Source organism: Chinchilla lanigera, unplaced genomic scaffold (genome assembly GCF_000276665.1).
Source record: "Chinchilla lanigera isolate Chin_1 unplaced genomic scaffold, ChiLan1.0 scaffold00017, whole genome shotgun sequence".
Lineage (NCBI taxonomy): Eukaryota > Metazoa > Chordata > Mammalia > Rodentia > Chinchillidae > Chinchilla > Chinchilla lanigera.
Genome location: NW_004955418.1, coordinates 19,502,714 through 19,513,341, shown reverse-complemented (window position 1 = coordinate 19,513,341; position 10,628 = coordinate 19,502,714). Strand labels below are relative to the sequence as shown.

At 36.5% G+C, this 10,628-nt stretch overlaps 1 long non-coding RNA gene across 1 annotated transcript in view; it reads right to left on the bottom strand.

Moving 5' to 3' along the window:
• Positions 1-1,892: 1,892 nt before the first annotated feature.
• LOC102024337 overlaps positions 1,893-10,628 on the bottom strand; it is a 43,015-nt gene continuing 34,279 nt past the window's right edge. Inside the window, exons 3-4 of the long non-coding RNA XR_260572.1 lie at positions 3,453-3,602; positions 1,893-2,184 (exon numbers count right to left, since the gene is read on the bottom strand). This is a non-coding gene — a long non-coding RNA (uncharacterized LOC102024337). The remainder of the gene's footprint in view (positions 2,185-3,452; positions 3,603-10,628) is intronic.

The window sequence follows — 10,628 nt, the reverse complement described above, 5'->3', positions numbered from 1 at the left end:
GAGGACAGTAAAAGTGGATGTTCTAAACTAGAGGTCCCATGGGGCTATTTTTCTGATTTTTGTACCTCAGGGATCATGTGTGTAAATGAGGCAATAAGAAGGAGTTTTGGTTACAGAATTCCCAAATCTGAGTAAAAAATTTTAAATGAGATAATTTTAATCTCTCAGAAGGTGCTTATTCTCAACCCTACAGATGGCAGCAGTAAAAGAGTCATGCTATAAGGCATGAGGTTTCACCACTCACACATTCTGCGTCTCTGAGTGTATGGGCCCACCTTGCGGAGCACTGAATAGAAATGGCTTCTATAAGCAAAAAGTCAGGGCAACAGAGGTTGCCTCTATTACAAAGAATAAGAAATAAGGAACTGAGTTGGATTCCACTTCTTTTAGCATCCTGATTTTCAAGTTTGTTTACTGTGTGCCAAACACAACTTAAAATTAAAGTAATAATTTAGAAGTTATTGCTTTAAAGCAAAAGAAGAAAAAGGTCTCTGCAGGGAAGTGTTTCCCCAGAGTCTTCCTAATACTGATTAACACTAGTTTTTGAAATGTTAATTAGTTTTGCGCTTAACAGCTAGTCATTGTCTAAAAGGGCATGGCACAAAACTTGTTCAAAGTGTGGACTGAGGAGTGTTTAACTCTTTACTGCCGAGGACTGGCCGTTATGCCATTGCTGGCCACTGAAGCATGCAGATGCCAGGACCTATTAGATGTGGTGATTAGGCAGCCTGACATTAGCAGGAGAGATTGCTGGACATTTGCTTGCACTGACAGATTACCTAAAGCAATTTCTAACTTTTATCAGGGCACTGCAGCCGTTTGGTAGCATCGTGGAATGCCTATTTTTCCAAGTTTTATCGACTATGAACAAGTTTAATGTTATGTATACAACTTTTGAAATAAGTCCCCAAATCACTATATTCTGGTGATTGTTTTTGTCATTTAATTGGAATAATGGTAGAAAATAGAGCATTTTTTTATTTTTTTAGCTGTAACTTCAAGAACATATTTATTGCTCCTTTTAAATCTGTGTAATCTAAATTTCACATTTCCTATTGCTTTTTAGTAGAATAAAACACTCTTTCCAGCGTATTCGCTAAAAACTTCATAACAGAGAAGTATTCTTATGAGACAATATGTCTTTATAGAAAAGAGTTACAAGCAGAGAGACAGTGAATACCAGGAAAGTGGTTTAGAGAAAGAATGGTTGCTTGAGTCAGTTTATTTACAAAGCAAAATCACCCCTATGTCTAGGTGGTCAGATGTACAAATTGAGTATAATTTCCTCCATTTTACTACTCAGGACTTGGGTTAAGAAACTTTCCTAAAGTCTGAGAATGAAATGGCAGTTTGTTTTTGAAAACGTGTTTTCTATACTTCTGATTTTCATTTTTGTCTTGCTTCACTACTACTAATACCTAAGAACCCACTGGTAATAGTAGTAGTACTATTGTTGTTGTTATGGTCGTTGTTTTTTTTTCTTTTCTTTTCTTTTAGGTACTGGGAATCGAACTCAGGACCTTGTGCTTGCCAGGCAAGCACTTGTGCCACTGAGCTACATCTCCAGCCCCTGTTTTTCTTTTAACACTTGTATATAACTCAATTTCTGGGACAAGAATCTAGCCTTAAACAAACTGAAAACTCTACATGAAATGTAGTATATTACTGCAAAAATGCTACTGAAGGATCCAAGCATAAAACTATGAAAATCTACTAAAACATTAAAAAATAATAAATAATGTCCACAAAATTATTGTATAGAACCAAAGGGCAAATACACCTAAGTGGAAAATGTTTAGAAATATTTATATAATGAGACAGTGCATCGTGCAATCTAAAATCACACAGAGACTTGAGTGAGAACTCACAGCTCAGGCAAGTGATCACTGGATGCTTGTACACTGCCTCTATTTGCAAAAAGATCCAAGGCTCTGAGGGAATAAGAGAAATCATCCATGGGGCTGCAAAGGGAAAGGTGAACCAAGAGAACAGGAACAGAATAAAAAGTAAAGAAGTTTGGTGGCACACACCTTTCATCTCAGGATTTGGGAGGTTGAAGCTGAATATCAAAAGTTTGAGTCCAGTCTGAGCCACTTACCAAGACTCTGTCTCACAATGAAAAATGAAACAGGCTGGGGAGGTAGCTCAGTGTGGTGTGAAGGTCCTGTGGTCAATGTCCAGGATCTTAAATAAATAAATAAATAAATAAATAAACAAATGGAAAGAAAGCATAAATCTCAGGAGTGCTAAGATAAATTTTTCAATTTTAATGGTAGTCTTTTGATATTCTTAATGATGTTGTTCTCTTTTCCTAAATTACATTCAAGTATATAAGACATGTATGTTTTCTTGAATTAACACACAATGGAATATACATATGCAATATAGTACATATGGAATAGTACATATCACTGGGGGGCCGGGGATTTAGCGCAATGGTGTAGTGCCTTCCTGGCAAGTGTGAGTTTGAATCCTGGTACAGCCCCCACCCAAATAAATGTATGTATATCACTGTTCTTGAGCTTTATTTAGCATTATTACTACAGTTTTCCATGTTCCTCCTCTCTTCTAATTTAATTGTCATTCTTTTCATTTGTCATTATTACCGCATTCTTTACCATAGAATTCCATGCTTTCATTTCAGTTTGTTTCGATTTTTCTGTGACTGGCCATGATATCTCATGGATTTGTTAATATTCAATTTATTTTTGAAGGCATTAATAAAGATGATATTCAACAAAACCTGAAACCAGGACCACAGAGCTCAGCAGTGTAGGTGCCTTCTAAGCAGGAGGAGATGGATGGAACGAGGGGAAACTCATCTTCAGAAAATAGAGCAGAGCCCAACAACAGAATTAAAGCAAAGTGATAGTTTTATTTCAGTTTCCACTGTCTTGTCAAATAGTTCACCAATTACATTACTGATATATGTGAGAAGATATTATTTATAAGAAATCTGCTGCTAATCCAAATGGATTTGGGGGATGAAAAATTTAAATTCGAATGACCGAATTATTCAATCAGCTAAACTGTAACTTGCATTCCACATTTCACTTTTCTGAAGTAGTTTTTTAAATTTACACCAAGCAGGGCTGGGGATTTAGATCAGCAGCACAGTGCCTGCCTGGCAAGCACAAGGTCCTGAGTTCGATTCCTGCTACCAGAAGAAAAACAAAAAAAATAAAAATAAAAAAAAATAAATTTACACCAAGCATGTTCTTTTTCCTCACCAATTAAACCTATTACCTCAGTTTGTTGAGTGTAACATAAAAATGTAAAGCACTATTGACATTATGCTAGCAAATCTGTATGAGGAATGAATACTCTATGAGTATACTGAGAGTAACTATAAATGGAGCTGCATAGGTAACTAAAAGTTCCCTTGATTTTGCAAAGTTCTTTTACATCAAGTTCTTACTATTAAGCAAATATTGCAAAGGACTTATCTGTACATGAAGAATTTTCTGATCAACCTTCTGCTTGGTAGTATTGAAGCCAAGTACCTATATAGTAAAAAGCTTTGCTGATGGCACAAGTGGAGACTGATTGCGGGTCCAGTCACTGATGCTCATGAGATCTTGGGTGAGTGCTTCTCTGATCATCTATAACAGAAAGATAATAGCGTGATCCTAAAATTTCAAATGACCGGAAAGCTCTGCATATGGAATGTAGGGAGACTATTTGCTGTCAGCCTGGAAGAGGTTTAGCACTTTTTTCTAAGACACTGACTTCATAGTTCAGGGTCTTTGCCTGATACCTTCAAGACAGACCAATATCTTAGGTATTAATCATCTTTATGAAGATTTTAAACAAAACTCCATGTTAATTAATTCACAAAAAGTAACTGACAGAGTGAACCAGAATATTCTATGTTTAGATAGCCTATCCAGACAATTTACCCTTATGGACAGATTTATTAGTCAGTTCAAAAAAAATTTATTAATTTATAATGAATTTAACAGCCCTGAGTCTCAAGAAAGGACCTGGACAATTAACTCCCTATTTCATATGAAAAGGGAAGCAAAACAGTCATTTGAAGATTCCTTTGTGAATATAGAATCAGTGCAAGGGAAACTTAGATTGATTGAAAGTTCTAACATCATCACGCTAAGACAGCAGCATAGTACATCATTTTTTGATAGAGATGCTTCTGGTAATACTAGTCCCTAACACAGAGGGAAGATTTCTGTGGCCCAAGCACTGTTCTAAGCTATGAATTAGCTTATTTAATGTATGTTGTGACAAATTCCATTATTATCACATTTTATAATGAAGAAACTAGCACAGAAGAGTTAACTAATATGCTCATAAGCACAAATTCAAGAAGTGTCAGGGGGAGAATGAACTTAATTATAGGGCCTAAGTTCATGCTGTTGGTGAGAGTGTTTCTCTCTTGGAACAATGCTGGGTATAGGTCACTGCTGATCTCAGCTCATGTGTCACATTTTCATTGCTTCCCCAGGTGTTGGCTCCTCCTTCAAATTGATATCCTTTCTTTAAGGATGGCTTAGTCTTTTAACCACTACAGGTTAGTGTCTACTGTATGCCTGGAACTCTACTAAGTTCTCTGACTGTGATGGATACAAGAACACCTGTATTTGTGGAACTTAGAATGACTTAGCTATAAACACCAAGTACATGAATGAATGAATAGATAAAATTAAGACAGAACTTAAATGCGCAGTGAAATTAAAACAAGGGGTAAAGCTAGAGAACACAGGTGGATATTGATTTTCTAGAAAATAGTAAAGGAAGGGGCACTGAAGGTCTTACCAGAAGGAAAAGGAAAAAGCAACTATACAAAGATCCAGAAGTAAATCACAAAAGTGCATAGTAAGTGGGAAGAGTTAGGTGTGAAAGAAAACAGCAAAGACAAGAGTAGCTCATATTCTAGGTGTGTTAATCTATTCAGCTGGTTCACAGCCAAATGTTGCAAGACTGGGAGCCACTCTGTCTTGTTGGCATATCTCTCCTCTGATTTAAATATTTTACTATCAGAGGGAAATCAGAAAAAATAAAGTTTGCCAAAATGGGTGAAATAAATATGTTGACTGAAAAAGACAAATGTATAACATAAGGAAATAGAAGACAGGAAACAAAATGGATTGGAAAAGATATACCATGAAAATATTCACTAAAGGAAAACTAATACAGCTTAATATATGACTTTCAGGCCATAATAGGCCAAGATAAAAAAATAACAGCCATTAAACACTCAACATTTTAATTAACCAGGAGGGTATAATACATCCTAGACTACTCTGAAATGAAATTTGGACTGAAGATACATACAGAATAAAATCAAATAATACTGATGGCAAGAAAAAGTTAAATCCAGCAAAGGATAATGAAATATTAACATATCTTTCAGAGACAGATCAAGTAGGAAAAAATGCAAACCAATCTAACAGTGAGGAACAATGACATGCAGAATAAGGAAGCTAAACATAGCACTTCTTGAAGTAGCAACAACTGATGAATTGTCCATTTCTCCAAAGATACAGAAAAGATTTATAAGACTCCATCATTCAGGAATCCAATAACAACTGTAAGGAAGTCCAGAAGGATTGACAGGATAGATAAATCCTCAGAGAAGTAAAAAAAACCAGATTAGACATCAATGACAATAAAAAAAGCTTCAAATGTTCGATGTTAAATTTTAAAAATAACCCTCTATCAATAAATTATAATAAAATGGAAAATAGAAGTGAAAAGTATGTGGAAGTTGTACATCACATATGAAAACAAAAGAATAGGGGAAAGAAAATATGTGGTTAAATATTTATAGTAATAGCAGTAAGTGTGAAAATAAGTTAGAAAAAAATAAATGCAAAGAAGGTAAAAGTAACAAAATAATGAAGAAAAGTCACTAATATAAGAACATATTATTAAAAGGAGGAAATCAACATAGCCAAAATCATTACTTTGAAAAGAATAAAAACCTCAGAAATATAAAGTAGAAATGAAAATAAAAATAAATATTTAAGATGAAAAAGAAAAATAAATGTAAGTACATAATTAAAGTATTCATGTCAACAAATGTGAAAACTAAGTAAAACAGACCTATTTTTACAAAGTCAGACATTGCTGGGAGGCTGAGATAGAAGAATCGCCAGGAGTTCAAAACCAGACTAAACTACATAGGGAGACCCTGTCTCAAAAAAAAAGTCAGATATTAATCTGACTCTAAAGAGAAATAAAACTTGACTGATACAATAAAGAATTTAAAAATCTTCCTATTTCAGGAGAAATATGCTTTCAGGAGCAATCTCTTAGTTAAAGGAATGAAGAAAAGAAAGGGTACCTTAGTTACTTTTCTCATTGCTGAGACAGAATAGCCAATACCCAAAGTTAAATGAGGAAAGGTTTATTTAGCTCACAGTTTGTAGAGGTTTTAGTTCAAGGCAGGGTGGCATGGTAGAGAGGCAGCACAGAGGAGAAACAATTCATGGTGGGTAGAAGGCAACAAAGCAACAAAGTAGCAAAGTAGCAAAGTAGCAGCAGCAGCCCTGCCTTCTTTCTGTCCCTTGTATTATATCCAAGCCACTTGCCCTTTGCATGGTGCTGCCCACCCCCAGGGTGGACCTCCCCATTATCCACACCCAGAACTATGCCAAACCACACTAAAACCAATTTAGCAATCACACATGCTTACTCCAGCATCATATACTTGCTCTCAGAATCACATACTGTACATCCAGCCACCTCCAAGGAGCCCCACACAGGATTATATGAAGTTTTGGGAGGGTCAGCTGGATATTAGCCATAATAAAGGAGAAGAAGTAGACTAAGCTGAGGTGTCAGGAAAAGTCAAATCTTGGCTTCACCTACCAGGGAAGTTGGGAATGAAATAATCAGCAGGATCACTACTCTTGAATCAGGAAATGAAGAATTTCATACCCTAGTACTGTTGCCACCCCTGTGTAGAATCCAGGTAAGCGGGCTGTGTTAGCCAACAGAAGCTAGGTGGCCAGAAGTGAAAGTGTTCATTTTCAGTATTCCAGCAGCAAATGGTGAACCAGCCAGGAAATGGAATGTGAACAGAGCACCAAAAACATGTTGAGAGAATTGTTTGTGCCATTTACAATCTTCCCAATGCTTATGGGCAAAGATCCAGAGTGACCAACACTTGTATGCTGAAGATCCCTGAGAACACATTCAAGATGTCTGGGGGAAATATGTCTAGAGGCAACCGAAGCAAGTATAACACTGATATTTCCACTGACTGCATAGAAACCCAGCAGAAAGTCTGCACTGTATTCACAGGAGTTTGAGTACCACCCTAGCCCTGTCTCCTCATCCTATAACCCAAACTTCTTGATACACACATGACTGAATGATAAAATGGGACTCGTTTTTATCAACTTCCTATAAAGCCAGGAAATCGAAGAAGAAAATGATTGGTGCCATCTCCCCTGTATTGCAAAGATGTATGCTAGGCTTATAAAGTAGGGACCTCAAAAGTGGTAAGTGACACTTCATGCAACACTCACAGGTAAACAGTCAAAAGTCAAAGTCCAATAACAGAACTGAAAAACGCATGGAGAGTACTAATGACATTGTTTACTCAAGGTAAACAATGCGAGTTTAGACAAGTTACTTACCCTCACTACACCTCACTTTCTCACCTTTCAAAAGATATTAATACGGGCAGGGGATATAGCTCCATGGCACAGAGCCTGCACTGCAAGCGGTAAGTCATGAGTTCAATTCCTGGTACCATCAAAAAATAAAAGGCACTGATAATAGCACCTATTTATCAGACAGTCTATAACATGGAAGGACATAATAACTATCACTATTTTAAGATATAAAAGGGAATTATAAATAATAGGTAATAAAAACTCAATAAATATCATATATACTATATATATATATATATATATATATATATATAGAGAGAGAGAGAGAGAGAGAGAGAGAGAGTACTGGAAAAACATTCCAGTCCACTTCTACTGTCTTAAAAGCTACTTAAGCCCTCCCCGTGAGAGAGGGACAGAAGCTGCATTTTTTTGAGACACAGTCTCACTATTTAATACAAACTGGACTTGAACTTGCTATGTAGCCTAGGTTTAACCTTGGATTGAAGATCCTCCTGTGTCCTGAGATTCCAGGCAGCTGCTATAATGCCTAGATGAGAGGCTACATTCTTAATTCAGGATCTCTGAGATAGCTTTAAGGAAGTACTCAAGAGTTTGTATTGTGATTCCTAGAATTAAGGACACAGTATACTACTCATGAGAAAAAGGATGGATTTGAGTCAGTAGAACAGAGAGAGAGTGAAATACACTAGGGGAAGGCTGTCATAGTATCAATTGGAGAAAAAATACATGTGATTTTAGAGGCCTGAATATGAACTATCAGAAAAAATCTAGAGCTGTCCAGAATGCAAGTGAGCTCAAGATAGCCTTGATACGGGACAATGATCTTAACCAAAGGAATCCACGTAGGAACACACGGGAATTGAGTGTTGGTGTTCTACAAGAAAAAGTCATCTCCGTTTCCCTTCTCCATGAGAGCAACTGGAGATTTCCTAAATGGTTTCCTTTGTTGTTGGCCAAGTCTATGAAGTAGTCTAAGAGATCAAAAGCCAAATATAAATATTTCTAGTGCTGTACATAGCCATGTTCTTTCATAAGATCCTTTTTCCAAAATCACTCTCCCCAAATTGGAAAACCACTGAAGGGTTAAGAATCCAGGCAACTGAATGGGCGAGCAGGAGTTAGAGCTAGCAAAGGAAAAATAACCTTGGTGCACTCTGCTTCTCCTCATAGGCTTCCTGGGTTAAAGGGCTTAACAGTTATGTCCCTAAGTAGATGTTTGAAATTTTGAAATAATGTTATTCTTGAGACTAAAGTCACCTAAAACATAATAATGTTGTACTTGAGACTAAAGTCATCTCAAAAGAAGTGAAAAGAATGAAAGAAAGATGGAAGAAGAGGAAGTGATGGAGGAAGGGAGGAAGAGAGAAAGAAAAGACAGGGAGGGAAGGAGGAAGAGAGAAATGGAGGAAGGGAAGGAGAGGGAATGGAAAGGATGGGAGAAAGGAAAGAAGAAGGAAGGGGAGAAAAAGAGAACAAATGAAAGAATGAAAGAACAAAATAAAGAAAGAAAAAGAAAGAGAAAGAAAGAAAGAATGAATGAAAGAAAGAAAGAAAGAAAGAAAGAAGAAAGAAAGAAAGAAAGAAAGAAAGAAAGAAAGAAAGAAAGAAAGAAAGAAAGAAAGAAAGAAAGAATATTATGGCTTGTGTATTGATTTCTCCCCAAGGTGGGTGGATCTGGAGAGTATGATGCTGGGATCAAGTGTTTGTGATTACTGAATTAATCTACTGATTGTCCTGGTGTAGTTCGGAGTGTGTATAATGGGAAGGCCAACCCTGGGTGTGAATGCTGACCAGTTTTAGGGAGTGTAGCCTGGATGTCATATAAGGGACAGAAAGATGGCTGGGGTCACCACTTGCTGCTTCTTTGCTAAGTTGCTGCTTTGCTGCCTTCTGTCCACCATGGACTATTTCTCCTCTGTAATGCCTGTCTCCCATGGTACCTTGCCTTGGAGCCAGCCAACCATGACTGTGCAAACTGTGAGCTACAATAACCCTTTCCTCCGTTCATTTTCAATGTTACATGTTTTGTTTGAGCAATGAGAAAAGTAACTAAGACAGTGAAAGAACCAGTACTGTTCTGTTCTAAACAATTCAAATTGCTGTGTTCATCCGCTCTGTTCTGTAGATTCTGACATATAACTTCCCCTCTTTAAACTTTTGTTACCAACCACTACAGCTAACAAAAATATCATCTTACACCATTGTCATTTTTATTACTCTGTACATCATTACCCTGCTTTATCCTTTCATTTTCATTTATATTTATCCTGGTAGTATCTTATTTTTTCATTTGTTGATTGTCTATTCTCTTTCCTACAATTTAATCTTGAAGACAGGCAATCTCATAATTTATTTATCCCTGTGTACCATTTTCCTTGAGCCCTTGCTGTATTAATAGCATGAAACCCAGAGCTCTTGAATTGTATGTCAAATCTAACAATGAGTATTCTTCTGTGTATAAAGTTCTTTTCAAATCATAGTTATTTAGACCATTATGAAATAGTTGAGAAGACAAAGATAACCTCGATACTATGCTTAAAATATACATCAATGAAAAATATTATGCATAAATTATTTAAAATAGCAAACTTTAGTTAAGTAAAAAATACTTGAAATGTCCACCTTCTGCTGATCTTTAAAGATACTTTAACATCTATAATCCACACCTTCACCTATCCCAAAAAGAGAAGACTCAAAGTTGTTAACTTTGAAGAAATGCTTTTGACTGAAGTTAAAGGTAAAAGAATTTGTTTATGGACATACAGAAGTAATCAGAATATAAGAAGCTTATTGTGTTAATGAAAGGTATACAAAGGATATACAAAAACACATGATATAGGAGGAGTGCCAAATTCTTCAATCCTACATATCCATGAGCACGGTAATTCTGCTAAGATTCCACTTGGATGAAGGCAAGCTGATATGCAGGGTTTCAGCCATACTGGAGTGTTCTAAGCTTCAGAACATACCACCTACTCTTTCAGGCACTCTCCTGGCCTAGCGCCTGCCCCCGCATGGGAGGCG